The 22,270-nt window shown below is 36.6% G+C and overlaps 1 protein-coding gene across 4 annotated transcripts in view; it reads right to left on the reverse strand.

The window, feature by feature from the left end:
- Positions 1 to 22,270, reverse strand: part of Ptp10D (Protein tyrosine phosphatase 10D) — a 65,820-nt gene that overhangs the window by 15,286 nt on the left and 28,264 nt on the right. The window lies entirely within an intron of this gene.

Genomic DNA, 22,270 nt, shown 5'->3' on the forward strand with positions numbered 1-22,270 from the left:
AAAACCTAATAATCTTCAAGAATTTCCTAATTTTTTAAAAAACTAAAAACAAATTTATTAAAATAACGGAAATAACCTCTAAAATAATCATTAAAAAATATTAAAAATTCCCTAGTTTTTCTCTGTGTCCTTGCGACTGCTCCTGCTGCTGTCTGCTGGTGCCAGACGCCAAATATTAACACCGCAAACAATGAGTTCTTTTCCCGGCCTCCCCCGCGCACACCGCCCCGCTGAAACTGCCGCGAAAATGATGCAAAAAAATGGCGAAAAAAAGGGAATAATGGATCTGACTAGCGAAGGGACACAGATGCTGCCAAACACACATCCCGACAGGCGGCAGACGCGGTAGCGGGATGAGGTAGGCTAGGCCAGGACATTAAAGGATTAAAATGACGGAAATGCAGTCGCCGCCACTGGAGACCGGGCTTAAATCTAGGACTTAAGGCCAGGATGGCATTGCATTAAATTAAGACACTTGTCAGACGGCTAAATAAACTGGACTTTTCAGATAGAAGGTGAAGTTTTTAAATGAGCATTTGTTACATTTTACAGAAACAGAATTACGGTTTGCTGAACTACAAATTTTAAGGGTATTCTACTTGAAAAGTAATTAAACAATACAATTATTTATCATACTACATGCTTTGCAATTTTAACGTGGAAATTAAAATAAGTACCTACCAAAAACAACTTTAAAAATATTTAAGTTCCCAGCGTATTTTTATACCCTTGCAGAGGGTATTATAATTTTGGTCAAAAGTGTGCAACGCAGTGAAGGAGACATCTCCGACCCTATAAAGTATATATATTCTTGATCAGGATCACCTCCTGAGTTGATATGAGCATGTCCGTCTGTCCGTCTGTCTGTCCGTCTGTCTGTCCGTCTGTCTGTTTCTACGCAAACTAGTCTCTCAGTTTTAAGGCTATCGTCTTGAAACTTTGCACACACCCTTCTTTCCTTTGCACGCAGTATATAAGTCGGAACGGCCCGGATCGGCCGACTATATCCTATAGCTGCCATATAACTGATTGATCGGAAATGGTATAACTTTGGTGTTTTTAGAGTTAGAGAGTTCATGAGACATGAGAGCTATATTTGGCAAAATAATACGACATGCCAAATTTCGTAAGGATCGGCCGACTATATCCTATAGCTGCCATATAACTGAACGATCGGAAATGACCCTACTTTGACCCAACTCGTGTTTTTGAAGATAGAAAGCTGGAACTTGGTACAGATTATATATTTGGTCAGTTGATCCGACCTACCAAATTTCATTAGGATCGGCCGACTATATCCTATAGCTGCCATATAACTGAACGATCGGAAATGGTACTTGGTAGAAATATCAACTTTCGTATTTTTGAAGATAGAAGTTTGGGATTTTTTTTAGATTTTGTATTGTAAAATATTGGTTTATATATTCCTATTCCCATAAGGATCGGCCAACTATATCCGATGTTTGCGATATATATCCGGTTTTAACTGCAAGGGTATATAAACTTCGGCTCCGCCCGAAGTTAGCTTTCCTTTCTTGTTTGAAAATCAGATAAGAACTGGCAAAGTATGGATATGGTTTAAATCCTATAGAAAAATCGTATATTTCACTGGGAATTCCCAAACAAAAATTAAAAAAAAAGCCTAAAAGCCTAAAAAATGTTTCAGATACCCAGGTTTCGATGCCTATAGGTAATGGATCAATTCACTAAATATTGAAGGTGTTACTATTCAAATTCAGAAAAGAATACCAAAAAAGACAGACCTAGTATTGGGTCACATTCATAAAAATCTCATATTTTACAAAAACTCCCTTCACAAGCCTATTTTCTAAAAATTTAGAGGCAGAATGATGGTGATTATGTAGATCCACAAATATTTAAAAATATTCTTCGTACAATAACTTCGTTCCCCACAAAAAAAAACCATCAAGAGAATTTAAACGCCACTCCCACAAAAATATTCTTTCTATTCCCTTTCATTTATGATAATTGCATAGTTTAGAGCGCTCTTCTGGACAAAATGGTTGGAAGAAAACCACTAAAAGATCTCCCACCAAGAAACCACTATTTGATTACAGCCATTACGGGCACTTTGCGAGGCCTTCAATCTAAAGAGAAACGCTCAATTAGAGATGTGGAAGAGCAGTCATCGAAACCCAATGGTTATGTCCGATTTAGACCGAAAACTATCAATTTGTGATGTTGGAGCACAAACTTCTGTAATTTCATTTTGGCAGCAATTCAATTCCATAATATTTCCGAGGCTTTTACTGCTCTGGCCGTTGCTTGCCGTTGGCTGTTGAAAAAAAAAATGACAGCAAGTTGGGCATTAAATTGAAAGCGTTTTAATGGACACCAGGACATTCACACTTACACACACACAGTCACACACATCAACACACACATACTTGTCATGTCAAAATGGCATTAAACAAAATGGCGTCGGCAAGTGGATAAAAATAAAGTTTTTTCAACTTGTTGGTATGATTGATGCCTTTCGGCCATTAAACAAAAAGCCTGCCAGAGTTTGGGATAAGTTTATGCGGTTTTAGATTTCATGAAGTTGATAAAAATCAGGAAAAAAGAAAGGGGGATTTTTGTGAAGGAAAATAATGTTTTAAGCTATTAGTAGTATAACAAGTAGTTTACCCAAAAATTTTTGGTAAACAATAAATTTAAAAAAAATGATCAAGATTTAAATTCAATTTCCTGGTTTTAAGAGGTTCTTAAATATTGAAAAAAATTATTCTCTGATTATTAGTTTTTTATTTAAAAGTAAATAAATCTTGAAAATGAATCTTAAACCCTATTTGTGTGGCGCAAAACGTTTCTAATGTCTTTTTTTATATTTTAAAATAAGAATCTCAGGTAACATTTTATATTTTGTGAGTTTTTTGAATTTTAGAAAAGCAGATCTCGCAATGCATTTCACTAGCAAGTATTTTTGTTCCTCCTGCAAAGTTAAAGAACTTAAGAAATGCTACCATTGTCAATATTTTAAACATATTTTTACACACCACTTTTCCCACCATTTGGTGCACAATTTTCCCAGTCGAATCATGAATTTGAAGGCCGCATAAACCCGTGACAGTGGAACGTGCGAAAAAATAGCTTCGCATGCAAAATGAACACAGAGCTAGCTAGAAAATTGGCAAGCGGTTGTTGGACAAGTTAAGAGCAAAATTCGTATCCGAATGGGAATCGACAGTTGAGCCCACTTTAGGTCCACTTTTCAGCCCACTTAACAAATATAGCAATTGTTAACCTGTTTGATTTGACAGCTTTTTTCACTTTTTTCCGTGAAATGCCTACGTTTTTTTTTTTCGCTTTGCACCTGTTCCCCCCAACTTCTCGGGCATTTGGAATTGAAGTTGGCCAATTACTGTCGTCACTCACTGACTCAATCAATCAGTAGTCCGTCAGTCAAGCAATCAATTATTTATTGTTTATATGGATCGGTTTTGGCTTTTACTCGCCGCTCGGTCTACTCGGGCTCGGGCTCGGGCTCAATTGCAATATTTTCACGATGTCTTGGCTGGGCCGTTTTTAGCCAGAAAATGTTAACCGAAAAAATTACGCTTTCGCTTTATTTACAGTTCGGCGAAGTGAAACACAAAATAAAAGCGAGTAGAAAATGGGTGAAAAAATACAAGAAATACAACATGGAATAACAACAAAATGTTGGCCAAAAACTCCCCTGTAACTGTAACTCTCTTGCATAATTGAATATTTTTGTTTTTAGTTTCTTTTCTTCATTTCGCTTTTGTTTGTGATTTTTTTTTAGCCGTTTTCTTTTCTGCCTTTTGGCCATTACATGATGCTCAAACACTGTGCTGTGACTGCCTTGTGACTACCATGGCCCATTAGTCATTGGCCATATAATGATGATGATGTGAAACGGTGTTGCCATTTTGCCATTTGGCCAAAACCAAAGCAAAATAAAACTGTATAAAGTGCGCCAAAAACATTAAATAAAAAATGAAACAAAGGTAATTGGTCTAAGACGGCAATTAGGGTCTAAGGTGCTAATTTTGCTTTAAACTTGGCCAGGAAAATAAAGGTTTCAAGTGTTTTTTTCAAATTATTTGAACTTACTGATATACGCTTTCTAGATTTTAAGACTTTCTTCTAAGTACCATATCAATATTTATATATGGTTTATATGTATGTATAAAGATTTTCTTCGCCAAAAATGTTTTTTTTTCTAATGTTTCTTAAAGATTTCAATATAAAATCTATCCTTAAACAGTTCGTCACTGGTATTTTCTCTCTACGAGGATTTTTTTTATTCGATTTGAATTAATGGAAGACAATTTTTGAATTTTTGGGATGTGTTTTTAAGTTTTTAAATTCAAAACTATTCTCAAAAATATAAAAACTTTAAGAACTCAGCTATAGTTAGAACGTCTACCTTAACAGCTTTCGTTACTTGACCAGTAAAAGCAGTTTATATATTTAAAAAAAAAACAAAAAAAAAACCCTAATTTGAACTTGAAACCATTTGAAGCAATTATTTTTATAAAATTTTCATATTTTTTGGCTTTTAAAAATCCGAGTCAACAGTCCTAATTATAATGGCATAATGCTATAATGTTATAATGTTAATGATAATGATAATGATGCTGGCGAATATTAACCCATAGTCGGACAGTTTGGTCACAATTATGCCATTAAATATTCAGATCGCGTAGGGCACATATGTGGGATATGTGGGGGTATATGAGTATATGAATGTACACCTCCCAGCCACCCCCTCAAGCCCCCTCATTGAAAAATGAACGAATTTGGCGTGGTTTCGTTTCATTTAAATGCTCAATTTACACTCGGCATTTTTGCCGCTGCCGCTTTTATTATTATTTGTTTTGCAATTGCTCGGCCACAAACCATTTGAGTTAATTCAACCACACCCCGTGTCACAGCCCCTCCCCTTCCACTCTACCAAGGGGCCAAGGGGCCTTTGGCACTCCCCTCATTCCGCTCTTTGTGAGTCATTCCTTTTGGGTTTAAGCCAAGTTTTGTGCAAAAAAATAAATAAAATTAATGCCAATTAACAATAAGCAGAAAGCCTTCGATTTGTTGTTGTTTAAAAAAAAATAACAAAAATAAACCCTAAGCCAGACAAGGTCGCATTTTTGTTTAGAGCGGGGTTTTATGGCCAAGGTTTTCAAAATCCGAGATTATCAAGGAAATTGCGGAGGAAAAACGATTAAAAAATAAATCTAAAAAACAGTATAAATAGTATAAAGATAAATATTTGATAACCCAGGTGTCAGTAAAGAAAATAGACATTTCTTTAAGGGATTAGATGGAAAATAAAGAAAAATAATTTATAGAAAAAAGAAAGTTTTAGATAAGGTTTATATTCTGAATTCTTTTAATTTAGTATTTTTTCTTTATAGTATTTTATCTAGTAAAATCCTTAGTATATATTTTTATATTTATTATTATTATTTTATTGTGTAAGATATCTTTACAACTTTTACCATCAATGGAATATATAAATCACAAAATTCAACAACTTACACGAATATTTTAACGAAAAAACTACTAAATTATTTAAAAATCCGAAACCTCAAACTATTAAAAAAAACAAAACACCCACATTCCCAAATATTTTTTCAAAAAAATACAACTCCTTTCCCTGTTCCATATATTTGGGTTTTGAATTACAGAATTCCCATGAAGTTGACTTTCCTCTCTTTGAATTTTATATAATATTTATATGGCAATGTTTTTTTTTTGCTTTTTTCTGTTTCTGTGATTTTGTTTGTGCGTGCTATTAGCCATGAGCAACTGGGAAAACATGAACTTCAACTTTTGCTGTTTTTTATTTTTTTAGCTGATGCAGACAAGACTGAAGACCAAACGTCCAAACGACCGACCGGCCAAGGCAAACAAAGGCCAAAAAGCAAACAATCAAAGAGGCAAACAGACAAACAGACAAACAAATGCAAAGCAAACATGCGAGCTGGGCAAACAAGCAACAACAACAACATACGGGCATACATACAACAGCAGCATCCAGCGATTGGAGTTTCATTTGAATAATTAAACACGGTAGTAGCCCAAAACAGTTAAGTTAACAAGTCTCGACCAGGTCCAAAGATATTGCGTCAAAGTTATGCGTTTTTAAACAGAGATCTGTTTTTGGTGTTGAATGGGCATTTGGGCACACTTAAAGAACTAGTTCATTAAAAAAACTCAAAAAAAAGAATTTAAGAATAATGAAAAAGAAATATAGATTTAATTTTTGTTTTGATAGATATTTAAACAATTTAAAATAAATAAAAGCTTTGCAGAGAAAAGCAGAGAATCGTATTTGGGATGAAAATCATTTCTATTTGGTCACACTGGCTGCGAAAATGCTGGTTTCAAGCTAAAATAATTATAAAAAGTTATTAAAATAAAACTCTTATAGCACCAATTATGATTTCTTTGAATAAAAAACACAAAAATAAATTAAGCTGTTTAAAAATTTAAAAAGAAGATAATCATATTTCGCATTCTTTATATGAGTATTTGGACTGCTTCAACCACAAAGAACTGGCTCTTAAAATAAACTCCAGAAGTGGTTCTTTTATTTTCTTTAAAAAGAAAACACTAAATACTTCACTTTAGTCTTTATAGAAATATAGGAAATTAAAAAATACTCATTAAAATGGCTATATTAATGTATATTAAATATTTTTCTTATCACATTTTAACCAAAGACAATATGGCAACAACCCAAAGATAAGATAAAAGATTTATATAAATGAATTCAAAATATTAAACAAAAAAATTCAAGTGAAGCAGACAAAGAGCCATTTGAAGAGCTTGTGCCAGTTTTCCCTTGATTTAGTTAACAAAGTCAACCGCATTCCAGCGTCATTGAAAAGATATTCGCCAAGTCCGTTGAAATGTGTCAGATCTAAACCAGAATTTTCCCATAAAATCACAAAATAAAGAGACGGAAAATACGAACTAGCAAGTTAAAAGTTCAACGTCATCTTAGGTGGAACACAGCCTATGAATAAAAGAAGCTCAGCCTGAATACAGAAAAAATATAAAAAACTGAAAAGCCAAGAGCAGAAAGCAACAATGGCCAGAACAATGGGAACAAAAATCATAGAATTCAAATTTCAGAGATAAGCAGGGAGAAGAAAAGAAAAAAAAGAGCGAAACTAGAGCGTTTTCTTTTATTTTATAGTGTCATTCTTTTAAGGATAAATGGACATAAATACTCGTCCTTGTCTGCAAATGGCAATGGTCTTGTCTCTTGTCTATTACTTGTCTTTCATTCTTATTGTTTTCTGGCTAAAATAAAAATTCAATAAGCTTTATGATCCTTTGTCAAGGATTTAAAGCTGTGAAATTTTTCATAGCATACTTTTTGAGGTCTTTTGTTCTGGTAGCTGGGAGCTTATTCTTGAGATTCTAGAGATTAAAGATTGGAATATATTTGGATTTTATAGCCTTGTTTCGATTATTTTCATTTCCTTTGTATTATTTTATAATATTATAACCTTCAGCAGCTCGTAATTAAGCATTTGTCCATGTCAACACTCTTCTAGTTCATTATCTTTGTTGTCTGGCTGGATGTTTCTGGCTCTTAACTGAACTATAGAACATCAGCCCAGTACCCAGTACGCAGTACCCTCCTCCACCTCACCTCATCTGGAAAAACAAAACACTTGACTTGTCTATGACTTGCATAGTAGTTGCCGTGGCTACCTGGCCAAAAAGGCAAAAAGCGCAATTAGCATAAAGTGCTCCACTCGGCGACTTGGGTTCTGAGCTTGTTCGTGGCTCTGACAGCCAACTGACAGTTATGTACTGCAGTATTTGTGCACTGAGATTTCTAGTATATTACTTTGGTATTATTGTTTTGGAAGAATTCAGAGGCCTTTAAGGTTATAGTATTAAGTATACGTATATTAAGTATACGCCATGTTAGCTATATGAAGTTATTAATTATCAAAAAATTTAAATAAATTGGTAAATAAATAAATTAAAAATGTTTTCTTCTTGAATATTATAATAATAAATAAATTTTATTTTATTTATCTACTAATATATATTATATATAATATATTATATAGAAATAAATATGTACTTCAAAGGACCCCTTTTTTGCCTTTTGATTTAATTAACTTTTAATTAATTAAAATAAACAAACTTTAATTAAGAATCTCAAGCATCTACTTGAAGATTTCTCCGCGTGCATCTGTAGTTGCAACTAGCTCTTTACTTATTGCAGTTTTCTGTAGTTGAAGTGTGAAAAGTTGGCGGTTGAATTGCAGGTTTCCGAGCGGGATAGATAGAGGGTGGCCCGTCAGGCCGTTGACGGGGGGAGGGGTGGAGCAGGTAGGAGGTCAAAGCAAAGAACAGACAATAGGAGGTTGGGGGTGGTGTCGGTGGTTGGAATATTCATAAGTTGTCTGCCTATTGCGTGTCTACACAGAGAAAACTATTTTTTTTTGTAGAAACAATTGTTTGTTCAAGGTAATAAAAAATAAATTCATAATTTTTAGTATATATTTCTTATAGTATTTAATATAAATATTTTGTATTGCTTTTATATTTTATTATTTAAAGTGGTACCCCCTTTATTTATCTTTTTTCTTCTCGCACAGCCATAATTTATGCTCATTTGTTGCTCCTGCTCTCTCCCTGCTACTTCTTTTATTTTTTTTCGTTTCTTATTTTATTTCCTCGTAGCTTTCAGCAATTGGCATTCATTGCACGTCTGGTTTTTATTTTTGGTTTTTGTTTTTGTTTTTCTTTGCATTTGCTTTGCTATGCTTTTGATTTATTTTTTTATTTTGGCATTCCTTGTCCATTTCTTTTTGAATTGAGCCGAGTTCAGTTCAGTTGAGCGGCTTACCCCCCTCTCTTGGCACTTAATCACCTCCCACTCACACTCCCACTCCCACTCCCACTCACACTCTCTCTTTCTTACTCACTCCAATCATTGCACCTTTCTTTTGTGTCTTGTTGTGTGCGTGACTAGAATTGCTTGTATCAGTATCCGTGTGTGTCATGTTGTTGTTGTTGTTGTTGTTGTTATAACAACGGTAGTTATCAGTTTATCAGCTTTATCCATTGCACGCATAGCAGCAGCAGCAGCATAGCCACTGACCCACCACTAAACAACAACAACAAATGACAACAGGAAACTTAAATTGAAACGAAATTGAAATTGAAATTGAAATCGTAATCGGCGGAGATGGGAATCAAGACAAGAGAGCGAGAGAGTGTCTTAAGTTCATTCGGCGATTATTAATATTAATACAGATTTTATTGTTGTTTGGGCCTACAGCTTCCGGGATTATTGTCTGTGGGAAAGTCGTTTTACTTAATATAATATATAAATAGATAAATATACTTGTATTTATATATAACTAAATACTTGTCACAGTCTTTAAAATGATTAATCTGATCAGTTTCCACGCCTAACCCTGTTTATACATTTACTTTTATGAATAAAATTATACTACAATGCATATTCCGGGCTGAATAAATGAATCTCATTACGGATGCATGTTTTTTATTTTTATTTCTGGAATTTGTGGAATAATTTATGTCTTTTTAGTCTGAATTGTGGTTAGACTGCATTTCCTTTTACTCCTTAATTCTTAGGTCTCGCCACTCGTTACTCGTTACTCGCCCCTCGTCTCTCGCCCCTTTTTTAAAATGCTCAATTTTGCAATTACAAAACGATTTCGATGGCCAGACAGACGATGGCAATCAGAAAATCAAGAGAACGTCCCAAAGGTACAAGTCCCCCAATGCCTTTATGCTTTAAAGTAGCTTTTATCTTATATCCTTTCAGAGTCCTGCTTATTTCTTTTTTTTTTTTGTAGTTTAGAGGTTCTTCTACAGCTCTTACTGATTTTTTTCCATTTTCACTGAAGATGCCCAAAGGTATAGAAAAGTAAAGTATTTTCTATGTGGCTCAACCATAAAGCACTAAAAGACATCGGGGGCCAGGGGAAGTCTAAACTTGACTAGAGTTAGGTTCCCAAATAAACACACACACACATGCATACATGTTCTTACACTCAGAGAAAAATGCAGTACCTTAAACTTAAATTTAAAGGTACTTAAAAAATATTATATTCTCTCAACTTATGATATATATATTTTTTATACCTATATTTTTTTTTGGTGTAATCCCTGGTCTGCCTTTTGGCAGAATTGCCTCCTCTTGCCTTTGACCAGGCAATTTAGCAATGAAACTTTTACCCTGTTGACATGTGTAACTATGTGTGTACGCGGGTGCAAGTGCATATGTGTGTGAGTTTCAAAACTAACGGTCAAAGTGGGCCAGAGGAGAAAGCAGAGAACGGCAGCCGCATGGATAGGACAGAGGATATGGCGGAGAAAGAGGAGCAAAATGCGAAGCAGCTCTATAAGAGAATTTATTAGTTGCCTTTCATGGCAAATATTGTGACAAATGGGCATATAAAAGGAGCCCAAAGGTGCCAGAGGGTGGAATCAGGAGTGGGAGGGGACGGGACGGGACAGGGATGGCATGTCTAGGCGCAGTTTCAGTTCTTTAAGTGTGTCTGTGTGTAGTCGTGTCTGTTTGTGACATGCATATGGTAGTGAATGTGCACTGAAAAGTTTCTCCACACACACACACACACACCATACACATACATACATACAAACACAGACTAGGCGCCATCTTGATAATTGCTTAAGGGATAAAGGTGAGACAGGCAAAATGGCGGAAAAGAGAAATAGCTATTAATGGTTACTCTGCCAGTAACGGGTATGAATAGTGGAAGAGAATATTAAAATATTGAAAATATATCATAATATTCCTTTTATATAGTACTACAAATCTGTACTTATGTAAATATATTCCCATTTATAAATATTTAATGAAGAATCCAAAATTCCTTTTAATCCAAAGGCCCACTGTACTTTATTTCGTTACACTCTGCTTACACCCTACATTAATTATTCAGTATTTGGATGCTTTTGGGGGAAAAGCAGCAGACAGGTGTACCCCCCAACAATAAATTCTGTCGTACCTGAATTTCCACTTCAAATTTTAAAACAAGGATAAAATATTAAAAGCCAATAGACTAGACTAGACTAGATTTTTACCCACATGCATCCAAAGATTATACTATATGTTTTCCAAATCGGAATCCCAACCTCAGGCCCACTCATAATCCGAGTCGCTGTCTATGGAGTCTCTATCGTCGGGTTTGATTAGGCGCCCCTTGAGAGCCATCTGCCTCTTATACTCTTCGTCGTCCCTCTTGGCCTTCGTGCCCGGTACGTAGACACTCAAGAGCGTCTTCCTGTAGGTCTTTATCATTTGGCCGGCTCTCTTGAGGTTCCTCATGTCGTTGACAACGGACTCCGGCAGGACAATTGCTCTCGGAACACGCTCTCTACAATTACACTGGATGCCTCGGTTGCACTGGTTCTGCCGCAGGGATCGATCGTTCGTCTTGTAGTGGCAGCAGTTGTCGTGGAAGATCTGCGATGCGGCCGAGCGATCGGGGTGGCCAGTGCCAGCAGGATGGTCAGTGCGAGCATGGTGGCCAGTTTGGGCATGGTGGCCAGTGCGAGCATGGTGGCCAGTGTGGCCATGGTGGTCAGTGCGAGCGGGCTGGCCAGTGTGACCATGGCGGTCAGTGCGAGCGGGCTGGCCAGTGCGGGTATGGTGGCCATGGTGGCCAGTGCGGGCATGGTGGCCATGGTGGCCAGTGCGGGCATGGTGGCCATGGTGGCCAGTGCGGGCATGGTGGCTATGGTGGCCATGGTGGCCATGGTGGCTATGGTGGCCATGGTGGCCATGGTGGCCAGTGCGAGCATGGTGGCCGGTGCGGGCAGAGTGGCCAGTGCCATGGTGGCCATGGTGGCTATGGTGGCCATGGTGGCCATGGTGGCCAGTGCGGGCATGGTGGCCAGTACGATCAGGATGGCCAGTGCCAGCAGGATGGCCAGTGCCAGCGGGGTGCCCAGTGCCAGCAGGATGGCCAGTGCCAGCAGGATGGCCAGTGGGAGTAGGGTGCCCAGTGCCAGCAGGATGGCCAGTGGGAGTAGGGTGTCCATTGCCAGCAGGATGCCCAGTGCGAGCAGGATGACCAGTGCGATTAGGGCGGAAGCCCAGTGACACGGTTCGGGAAACATGTAACACGGGTCGGGAGTGTTTCTTCTTGAAGATCTGCGCCTTCACCCTCTTCAACCTCAGGGGATGCGGAACGGACTTGCCCTTTGCCCCTCGCTTCTTGTCGCGACTACTTCTCGAAGGCATCTTATAGAAAATTTTACTCTTAAATTTTTTACTAACACGGAACACCAGTTCTCACTCGATAATGACTAGTTGTTTAATGGGAATTTTTGAAAAGCCTATTTGGTTATGAAATTATCAAAGGCATTTGCCCTGAAAATTACATTACTTTCTACGCTCACTGCGGTGTGGTATTTGCCGATTGTATAAATTATGTTTTTAATGAGAAAATACTGGGGGAGCTTTTATAAAAATTTTTTCTTTCATAAAAAATCAATATTTATGCCAAAGACAGGGAAAGGAGCCTTCTTTCCCGCCCCCTTTTTATACCCTTGCAGAGGGTATTATAATTTTGTCCAAAAGTGTGCAACGCAGTGAAGAAGACATCTCCGACCCTATAAAGTATATATATTCTTGATCAGGATCACCCCCTGAGTTGATATGAGCATGTCTGTCTGTCCGTCTGTCTGTTTCTACGCAAACTAGTCTCTCAGTTTAAAGCTATCGACTTGAAACTTTGCACACACCCTTCTTTTCTTTGCACGCAGTATATAAGTCGGAACGGCCGGGATCGGCCGACTATATCCTATAGCTGCCATATAACTGATTGATCGGAAATGGTACTTGGTAGAAATATCAACTTTCGTATTTTTGAAGATAGAAGCTTGGGACTTTTTTTTAGATTTTGTATTATAATAAATTGGGTTATATTATCATATTCTCATAAGGATCGGCCAACTATATCCGATGTTTGCGGTATATATCCGGTTGTAACTGCAAGGGTACAACCGTGTTTTATTTTTTTTCCCCCAAAACTCTGTCAAAGAGTATTCTTATTTTGGTTTAAGGAATGTATCTTATTCATGTGTGTGGATAAATATCGGGGGGTATTAGAATATTGGTCGAAAATGCGCAACCCAGACATCTCCGACTCCTTAATGAACATATATAACCATATACTATCCAACAATTCCAACTATATCCTATATTTGCGATATATATCAGACCTGTATGGCAAGGGTATGTACATTGTACATATTTCAGATTCGCCTACAACCTCCAAGGGGTTTTTGCACATATTTCGAAAACGATTAGGTGAAATCAATCAAATGTTTTTTGATAATGTTAAACACATTTATTAAACACAATTGTTAAACATAATTTAAACACATTTTGAAAGTATGAATCATTTTTATTTTGACTTTTTTCTGCATTTGAAAGCGTACAAATGTCCCGTGCGACATTATGGAATTGCCCATATGTAGCTGTGTCCAGAAAATAGCACTATCAGTAAATACTTAAATTTATTGTGTCAAAATTCCCAAAAAGTTTCAACGCCATACTCATGCAGAGCCCATCTTCTGTCTCTCTTAAAAGATAAGGAGACTGTCTACATTGAATATTGAAGCTTCGTGACCAAAAGTCGTACATTTCGAAAACAATAGTAGATCTTCTCTCGTCAGGGAAGCACCAGTCAGCTCCTCGCCAGTGGATTAATCTTTCTTGATCAATCATGGGAAAGGATCCTTCTGCCGTCGTTTTGGTAACGGCACTTGCATTTTGTGCCTTTTGTCCTTTCTTTGCCAGGTGCGATGACACCGAGCTTAATATCAAAAAAGGCATAGAAAATTTGTCGAAAATCCTGGTGAAATATCAAGCCGAGTTCGACAGGAAGGTGAAGTTTGTGGAGCTGCAGGAGGCCATCGATGAGATTGATAAAGCCATGCTGGGATACAAGGGCAAAGCCAAGGACAAGCTGCCTTTGATTCGCTCTTTGAACTCCGAAGCCCGTCTCACCTACCAAAACTGTGTGGGCCCAGTCTTCGAGTGGTGCATTTCCGTCAACAGCACCTTCAATATCTTCATCGATCAAATTGGGGACAGCAAACTGTCGAAAGCGAATATGGTAGCGTTAACTCTAGAATCGGGCCTCGAAAAAAACGGAAAATCTTTGGAACTCCTCACCAATGTCGATCACAGAACTGCTCAGCTCAAATATCCGTTTAAAGAGATGTTGCATGATGTCCACGACGATTTCAGTCCAGGGGGCTTCTATGGCAAAGAAAAGCAAATGGAGCTTATTGAGCATTTCTTCACGGTCCTGACGCAAAAGATTGTGAATGCCACCGAAATAGTGAAAGATATGGAGAGTAACCTGAAGGAGGACAAAACCAACCTTCACAAACTCCGAAATCCTATTGAAGGCGCCAATATTGTACGTTTTTCCCCCAAAAAACTCATACTCATACTTTTCGAATCTGTAAATTTATATTTTTCTTTATTTTAGAACAAAAACATGTTGTTGTCTGACACGGCTTTTCTGCGCCTCTTATTTATTCCGGACATGAAGGATTTAAAGGATAGCTGCGCCAAGTATGTGAACTGGCACGGATTCGATGCTCCCTTTTATCAGAAGGAGAAGATCAATTCCAGAATTCGTTTTTCAGCCTCCACATTCTACGAAAGCGAACCATCGCCCGCTTAAATTGCAATTGTTAATTTTTAATCAACAATACGGTGAATAAAGGTCAAAGAAGTTACTTTTTTGATACCAATTATGATGTAATCATAAGGATCGGCCAACTATATCCGATGTTTGCGATATTATCCGGTTTTAACTGCAAAACTGGTTTTAGCTTTCGTTTCTTGTTGGAGCTCTGGTTGTTATGAATTTGCAACAAACTTTTGCACTGAATATTGCTTCATGTTCTGCCATTTTGCTGAGCTGTGCTCAACGATGCGTGTCCTGGATACAGGATACAGGCAACAAATGGGGGAAAAACGGGTTAGGGGAAAAACGGGTTAGGGAAAGAAATCGGGTTCGCCAACTGGCTAACAAACATAAACTTGCCAATTTAAATTGGCCCATGAAGCCCATGTACATTGTCCAACAAAAACACAAAACCATAAATCATCATATAATGCGAACATAAGAAGGAAACATTTTCAAATTATGCATTAAATTATTTTATACAATTTTGCAGCACTTCAGGAATAATTCTTGCTTTCCAACACTTAAATATCTTAATAGATCTAAAAGTTTTAAATTAAATTCAAATTAAATTAGAATAAGCTAATATTTAATAGGTAGAATTCCATTGCTATATTTAAAAATAAATGTATGAATAGGACTAAATGAAAATATGCCTTTTGAGAACCCAGAACCCAGAACCCATAATTTCTAGTTTACTTTTCAACATTAAATTCTCTTACTAGAATAAATAGCTCATCATGAATTCTAATAAGGTAAGAATTACTCTTTTCAAACAGTCAATAAATTATTTTAATCATATCATAGTTTATAATCAAACATATCTACGGAGCGGGGATTATGCTTTTTATTATATTTTAGAGGTAGAAAAGCACTTGAATATTCTGCTTATAACTCTCCTAGTATTTTTGCAACACTGAAACACTATATTTTTATTTTGCTTCCCAACACTTGAATTTCTTATTAGAATTAAAAGCTAACCATAAACTTTAAAAGGATACTTAAAATCAATAAAATTGTTTTAAACATTATTATTCAAAGATATTGATCATGGAGAGATTATGTATTTTTCATAGGGAGAATAAAGTAAAATCGCACTTTCGTAGTACAACTAAAATTATCTTAAGTCGTCTTCCAACACTTGTATACACTTTTCTTTTCTTTTCAACACTTGACTCTCTAATGAGTATTAATAGGTCGTCATATATCCTAATTAGGTTACGCAAAATCAATAAATTACCATTAAACATTATTATTAATGGACGTTTTCGATTGGGGAATTAACCCCAATGTGTCTGTCTCCGTTTCCACCTCTCTTAGGTCACATTTTCCCATTTGGCTCACGTCTTTGATTGTGTTTCTTCCAATCTAGCCCCCCCCCCCCCCCCGGCCCCTTTTAGATTCCAACTCTCGATATCTGGCTGGCCCCTTTGACATTTTGCCAATGCAAAAGGCTTTCTCTGCTGGGTCTTGGCCATGTCAAATGTCAGTTAGGATTTTCGCCCCATAAACCCATGAAAAGCAAAAGCAACCACAGGGGGTCGTCGAAAGGTTAACCTATTTTTCTAACGAGCAACTTGAAGGCTCTTTGAATGACTCGGATTTATTATTATTATTTGATTATTTTCTTTATCCAGCTGAGATTACACATTTTTATTGGAAGAGGGAGCTTGAAAATGGTTTTAGATTAGACTTGAAGTTTTTTAAATGGCTTTTAGTTTTTTTTGTTCCAGTCTTGCGTCACTTAATTCTTCTCAATTAAATGGCAAAGTACTTTAGCCAACTGTATTTAATCTTAATTAAAAGTTCTGCAACGTGCAACATGCGGCAGGCTGCATTTTAATTAAACGACTTGGTGTTCGACTGGCACTTTGCATTTGCGTTTAGGATTTGCATTCTGGATTTGTAATGCCAGTGCCACTTGTGCAACGAATTGTGGCAAGGCCTTAGCCCCAATACAGTTGGCTGAACTCGATCCTTAAAGGACTTTAAGCCAAATCGCATCTTAGCCCAGTTGCAGCAAAATCCTGACAATCCCTCTCTTTAGCCAATTAGTCAACTTCCACCGAAAACAGAAAAAAAAACACCAAAAAAGAAAGTTCAATGGGAAAGCGCAACAAAAAAAAGTGTGTCACACTTGTAATTAAAAACTTTGTTGCCCAGATATTCTTTTTTTTCATTATTTTATGCATTTTTCCACCCAGCTTGGATTTTTCCATTTTTCCTCGTAATGAAAGAAACTTATTCCGTGCAACATAAAAATCCCAACAACGACACTTTTATGCGCCATTTTTTTATGGGAAACTTTAAAAATGGCATGACAAATGGATACAACCCATCCATATACCACATACCACTTTCAGGTTTTCGGACCACCCACAACACCCAAAAACAACGCACAACAGTGCTGTTTTATTTTTTTTTACAGGAAATTGCAAAGAAATCTCCACTATATATATTTTTTATTATTTTCTAAGCCACAGTCGCGGTAATTGAACCACGCCCACTGAGACATTAACGCCCCAGCCCATAGAACTCTAAAGAGCAACATTTTAAGCAACATAAATATTTACGCAAAAAAAAAATGTACAGAGGCGTAGTCAAGGGGGGGCCAGCCAGGTGGCAGAAACATAAAAGAGAGTGAAAACTAGAAAAAAAAAAAAAAATAGCCAGCCATAGAGAAAGGGGGCGGGGCCACGCCTATAAAAGAGCCAAACTAAACTGGGCTAGGCAGCATTTAGATGAATAGCACAGGTGAGGGATGCACTGGGAGAAATCTAAAGGAGATGGAAATCAAAAAATCTATTTTAAAAAAGTTAAGATTTTTAGAACTACATAATATAGGAGTACTAACAAAATTATATTAAAATATAGGAGTTTAGACTAAACTATATATCAGGCTTAAGACAAAATAAAATATAATTAAATACTTAGGACAATGAAAGATTAATACTTTTCACTAAACTATAATAGTGTTATAGACTAACAAATATTAAAAAAAAAAAATAACACCATTTCTTCCACAAAGGAGTCGAACCTAAACACTAAATCTATAGTAAGTCATAAAGACCTATTTTAACTCATATGACTATACTTTTTTTAACCCAAAAACCCTTAAATCTTATATTACTTTAATAGAATATCATTTCAAATAAAAGAAAACTTCCTTCTCTCAGTGTTTTGTGGCTTAGTTCTCGTTAAGGTTCGTTACAAGCCACCCAGCCCTCCGTCGACACTTGAAAGTGTCGCAAAGTTTTCTATTTTTTTTTTTTAACGCTATTTTTTCCATATTTTCTGTATTTTTTTTTTTCTAGTTTGGCAAACAAGCAAACAAACAAGGGAACAACAAAAACTCAACCTGCCGTGCGCCATTAATTGAAGTTTGTTGAACCAAAAGCTGTTTGCCAACCACAACCATCCCTCCATCCATCCATCCATCCATCCCTCCATCCATCTATCTATCCATTTATCCATCCGCCCACCAGGTTGTCGCACATATTCAGTATATTCTGTACTGCATTCCGGCCTTTCAATGGTGGATACAAAAAAAAAAAGAAACAGAAACCCATTTCACCTGCTGACACTCTTGTAGGCGATTTCTTTGATGCTGTTGACGCTGCTGATGATGGTTACAGATACAAAATATTGCTCTGGAGTACCAATTTGCCACGGAAAAGCACTCAGCAGTGTTGGCGAATGTGTTGTGAAACGTTGCAGTGAATGGGAAATGACAGAAACTTGCGGCCCCGCAAGATAACAAGAACAAACTTGAACGAGCAAAGTTTTGGGCCAAAATTGTTCAAATTTATGATTAAGAAAGTTTTTGGACAATGTTTAGACATAATTCTGCATGATTGGAGATATAATAAAGCAAAGCAGTGTTGGTAAGTAATTAGTTTTCAGGCAGTGTTTGAAAATGATTTATATTTTCTGAAAACCAAACTATTTTTAAACTCCCTGCGAAGCTTTGAGAACATATCTGGCAAAACCACAGATATCAAGTACTTTAATGCTTGAATTCATAGCAATTTTCAGTGGTTTCCTTTGTGGGTTTACCGCGGAGCTCTTCCGGAGCTTCCCACTCAATGCGGTCGCTGCGGATTTCGCACGAAATTCAAACCACAAACTCAAGTATGCAACAAAATAGTAGAGTACCCATATATATAAAAATATTCATACATATACCGTGTATGATACGTTATCTAAGCTCGAACACGAGTGCAAATGAAGGGTGTACACAGACATTTTTAATATGTATGGCAAAAAAAAAAAGCAAAAACAGTAGCAAAAGCAGGGCGCGTCTCTCTGTTCGGGGCACATGATGCAATTTACACAGCTCCATCCTCCATTTCCATCACCATCTCCTCCTTCTGGTTTTTTTATACTTTTCATTAATGATGTAATTTGGTGTCATTGTTATAAGCGACAGCGACAACAAACTGCAACAATGCATCGCATTTCCTACTTGACAGCGTCACTTTGTCATTGCATCAGTGCGCCAGTATAGTTCACTTCATTTTCATGGAAAAGCTGCCTCTGCTGCTGATGCTGATGCCCCGCAATTTTCCCATTTACATACAGACGCCCATACTCCCCCTTGAGACCTATTCGATAATGGGTTGTACACAATAATTAAAACCAAATTTGGTGAAAAATATGCCTAAAATATGAAAAAATTAATTTAAACAGTGTTGGAAAGTAATTTATATTTGTTATAGTGTTTCAATGGGATTTAGAAATCAATAAGACATGCTAATAGTAATTTCTAGTAATAATACCCAGTACTTTTATTTCTTTTACAAGTTTATAGACTTCCTATAAACTTACTTCTTTAATAAAAAAATATTAAACAGTGTTGAAAGCTTATAAATATGTAGATAGGGTTCGAAATTTACAAAGATTGGAACATTCTCATGTTTATAACACCCGGTACCTTATAACACCTTATTATTTCTTTGTTCCTAATAGAGTTTCTATAACTTATAGTTTTTAAACTTCTTATAAAGTCTATTGGAATATTAATAGTGTTGAAAAGTAATTGATTTTCACTTAGGGTTGGAAAGTGATTTATAAGTCAAGGCTTGATACCCCTTCAGGTAATAACAAACTTTACTAAAAGTTCTTTCTTTATTTTTTAGTTTTTAAAAGTTTCCAAGTAAAGAGACTTATTTTTCTCAGTGTGTTTTGTGAAAAACAAAGGCAGACAAATTACAGCCGACTTTTCTGACTCAACTTTGTGCTGAAATGCAAATTAATTAACATTTTGCTGTTCCCATTTGGCAGGGAGAACTAAAGAAAAAAAAAAAGCAAAAACAGGAGCTGCAGGATTAGACAGGACAACTGGCAGCTGTAAGGAAAATTTGCATTTTCTCAATTATTAAGAAGCTAGAAACAGAAGACCAAAATTATAACTAAATAAAAATTAATTAAAGTACCTTGAAAAACATAAAATATCTGTATAATTTAAGGCCATATTTTTGTCCTTTGACTCCCTGGTTTCCTTCTGGATCCCTCTTATCCTGCACCAATTTTTTTTGTTTCCAAGGCACCCCCAAGACACATCCAGAGCTCACCTCAAATATTTGCACCCCTAATTCTGCGAAGAAATGGCTTGCCTATTTTCTTTGTGGATTGCGTGTGGGCCGAAAGCTTTTTCTTTTGCTTTCTTTTTGGGGAAACAGGCGGTGAAAATATTTGAGCAAACAATTTTCCGTTAATAGGTGTGGGAAATGGGGGGCGGGAGTGGTGCTATTAGACCAAAGAAATGGGAACATGTTAGAGCAACACCATGCACTGAAAAAAACAACTATCCACATGCTTAACAAGTTATTTGATTTTTCGATAAAATATTTTTTTTAGTGTTCCTTTAAAAGGATTTAATAAATGTTTAAGGGAAATGGAAATGGCTTTTCTTTTGGGCCAAACTGCCACAGGCTATGGGCCACCTGTGTGGTGTGCCGCCCACACATACATATACTCTTATTTAAATCCTTTCAAGGACATTATGGCGACCAGCTCGCACCATCGGGACTCGTATAAATCAACGTCGTCTGCTCCTTTTTCCTTTTTAGCATTTTCCTTTATGCTTTTTGCCAATCTCCTTCCACATCCCATTTCTCCATCTCCGCATTCCATTTTCTTTGGCATTCATTGTTTGCTGCCTCTTGAGTGAGTCCTTCTCCTACTCCCTTTTCTGCATCCTTTGCACTCGGCCCGGACTCCCTATTTTCTCCCTTTTTACTTGACTGGTTTCCTTTCCGTTTTGGCCTAAGAATGCTTTTTGCAGCTGCTTCTACCAAATGCAAATCCTGCCAGGACGCAGGATAAGAAATGGGCGTGGCTCCACCATAAGATCTTTGCCGCTTTTTCCATTTTAATTTGCCTAATTTACTGCGAAAAATCAGTATCAGGAATACTGCATACATATATGTTCAGCTCTCCCCTTTCTTCACTTTCTCCCATTCCTCCCCCTTTCTTTTATGCTTTCCCCTTATTCTCATCTTATTTTTATGGCATCTTATCCCTTGACATTTTATGGCCATCAAAACCTCATAAGGCGTCCAAAAGAAAATATAAATTTCCACCCTTTTCCCAAAAGAGGACTAGGATTTTGGGTAAAATGGAGAACTGATTGATTGAGGGAATGATTAATTGATATCAATGTTAGTTTCAAACACAAATATTGTGACCGCTGCCCATAAAAGTAGGCAACCAAAAGGGTACCAAAGGAAGATTAATTATAAAAACTTTTATTTCAGAATCTGAATTATATTTAAGATTTTAGACAAGTTTCACTTAAGAAACAATTTATTAAATATTACTTCTTTAAAATAAACAAATAAAATGTCTTTGATATCCCCGCCCCAAAAAATAGGCAACACTTTTTGTTTGTTTTCGATTCAAATCTCAGTTTTCCTTCAGTAGCATCTCCAAATAATCTAATTGGCTGGTATAAGTGTGTGTGTGTGTTTGTGTTTGTGGGATATCCTTTACGGGACCCGAGAAAGCCACACACATAATCAGGGAATTAAATTGAATTAAATGTAGACAGGAGTTAGGTGACAGGAGCTGGTTAGAATGCTAATACCCGAAAACGTCAAAGGATACTTCTCCAGCCAGTCAGAGATAAAAACTTTCACTTCCCCAAACAAAAAAAGAATCAGAATATGAATATTTTGCGACTTTAATATTATTATAGAAACACAGACACCCACACACATGTTGAGTTCATCAAGGGAAACTTTACGGTTGGGAAAAGTTTCATTCCATTGCACTATGGGGAATTTGCCCGATTTCATGGTATTTAGTCATTTTATCAAAGTTTAAATATTTGGGTTTTTTTTATGTAAACATATTAAAAACATATGGCTCCATATGACTCCATACCAAAAATATTAATAAACAGTGCACTTTTAAAGCTTTGCACTGTTAAAGTCAGCTGTTGCAGCCCAAAGGCACGTGTTTGAGAAGAGGCAGTTTTTGGTTAGCTACTTTGAAAGTGCGATACTTAAAAGTTAAACAAGTTATTAATTCAATTTATG

Source organism: Drosophila bipectinata, chromosome XL, assembly GCF_030179905.1.
Source record: "Drosophila bipectinata strain 14024-0381.07 chromosome XL, DbipHiC1v2, whole genome shotgun sequence".
In the NCBI taxonomy this organism is placed as follows: Eukaryota; Metazoa; Arthropoda; class Insecta; order Diptera; family Drosophilidae; genus Drosophila; species Drosophila bipectinata.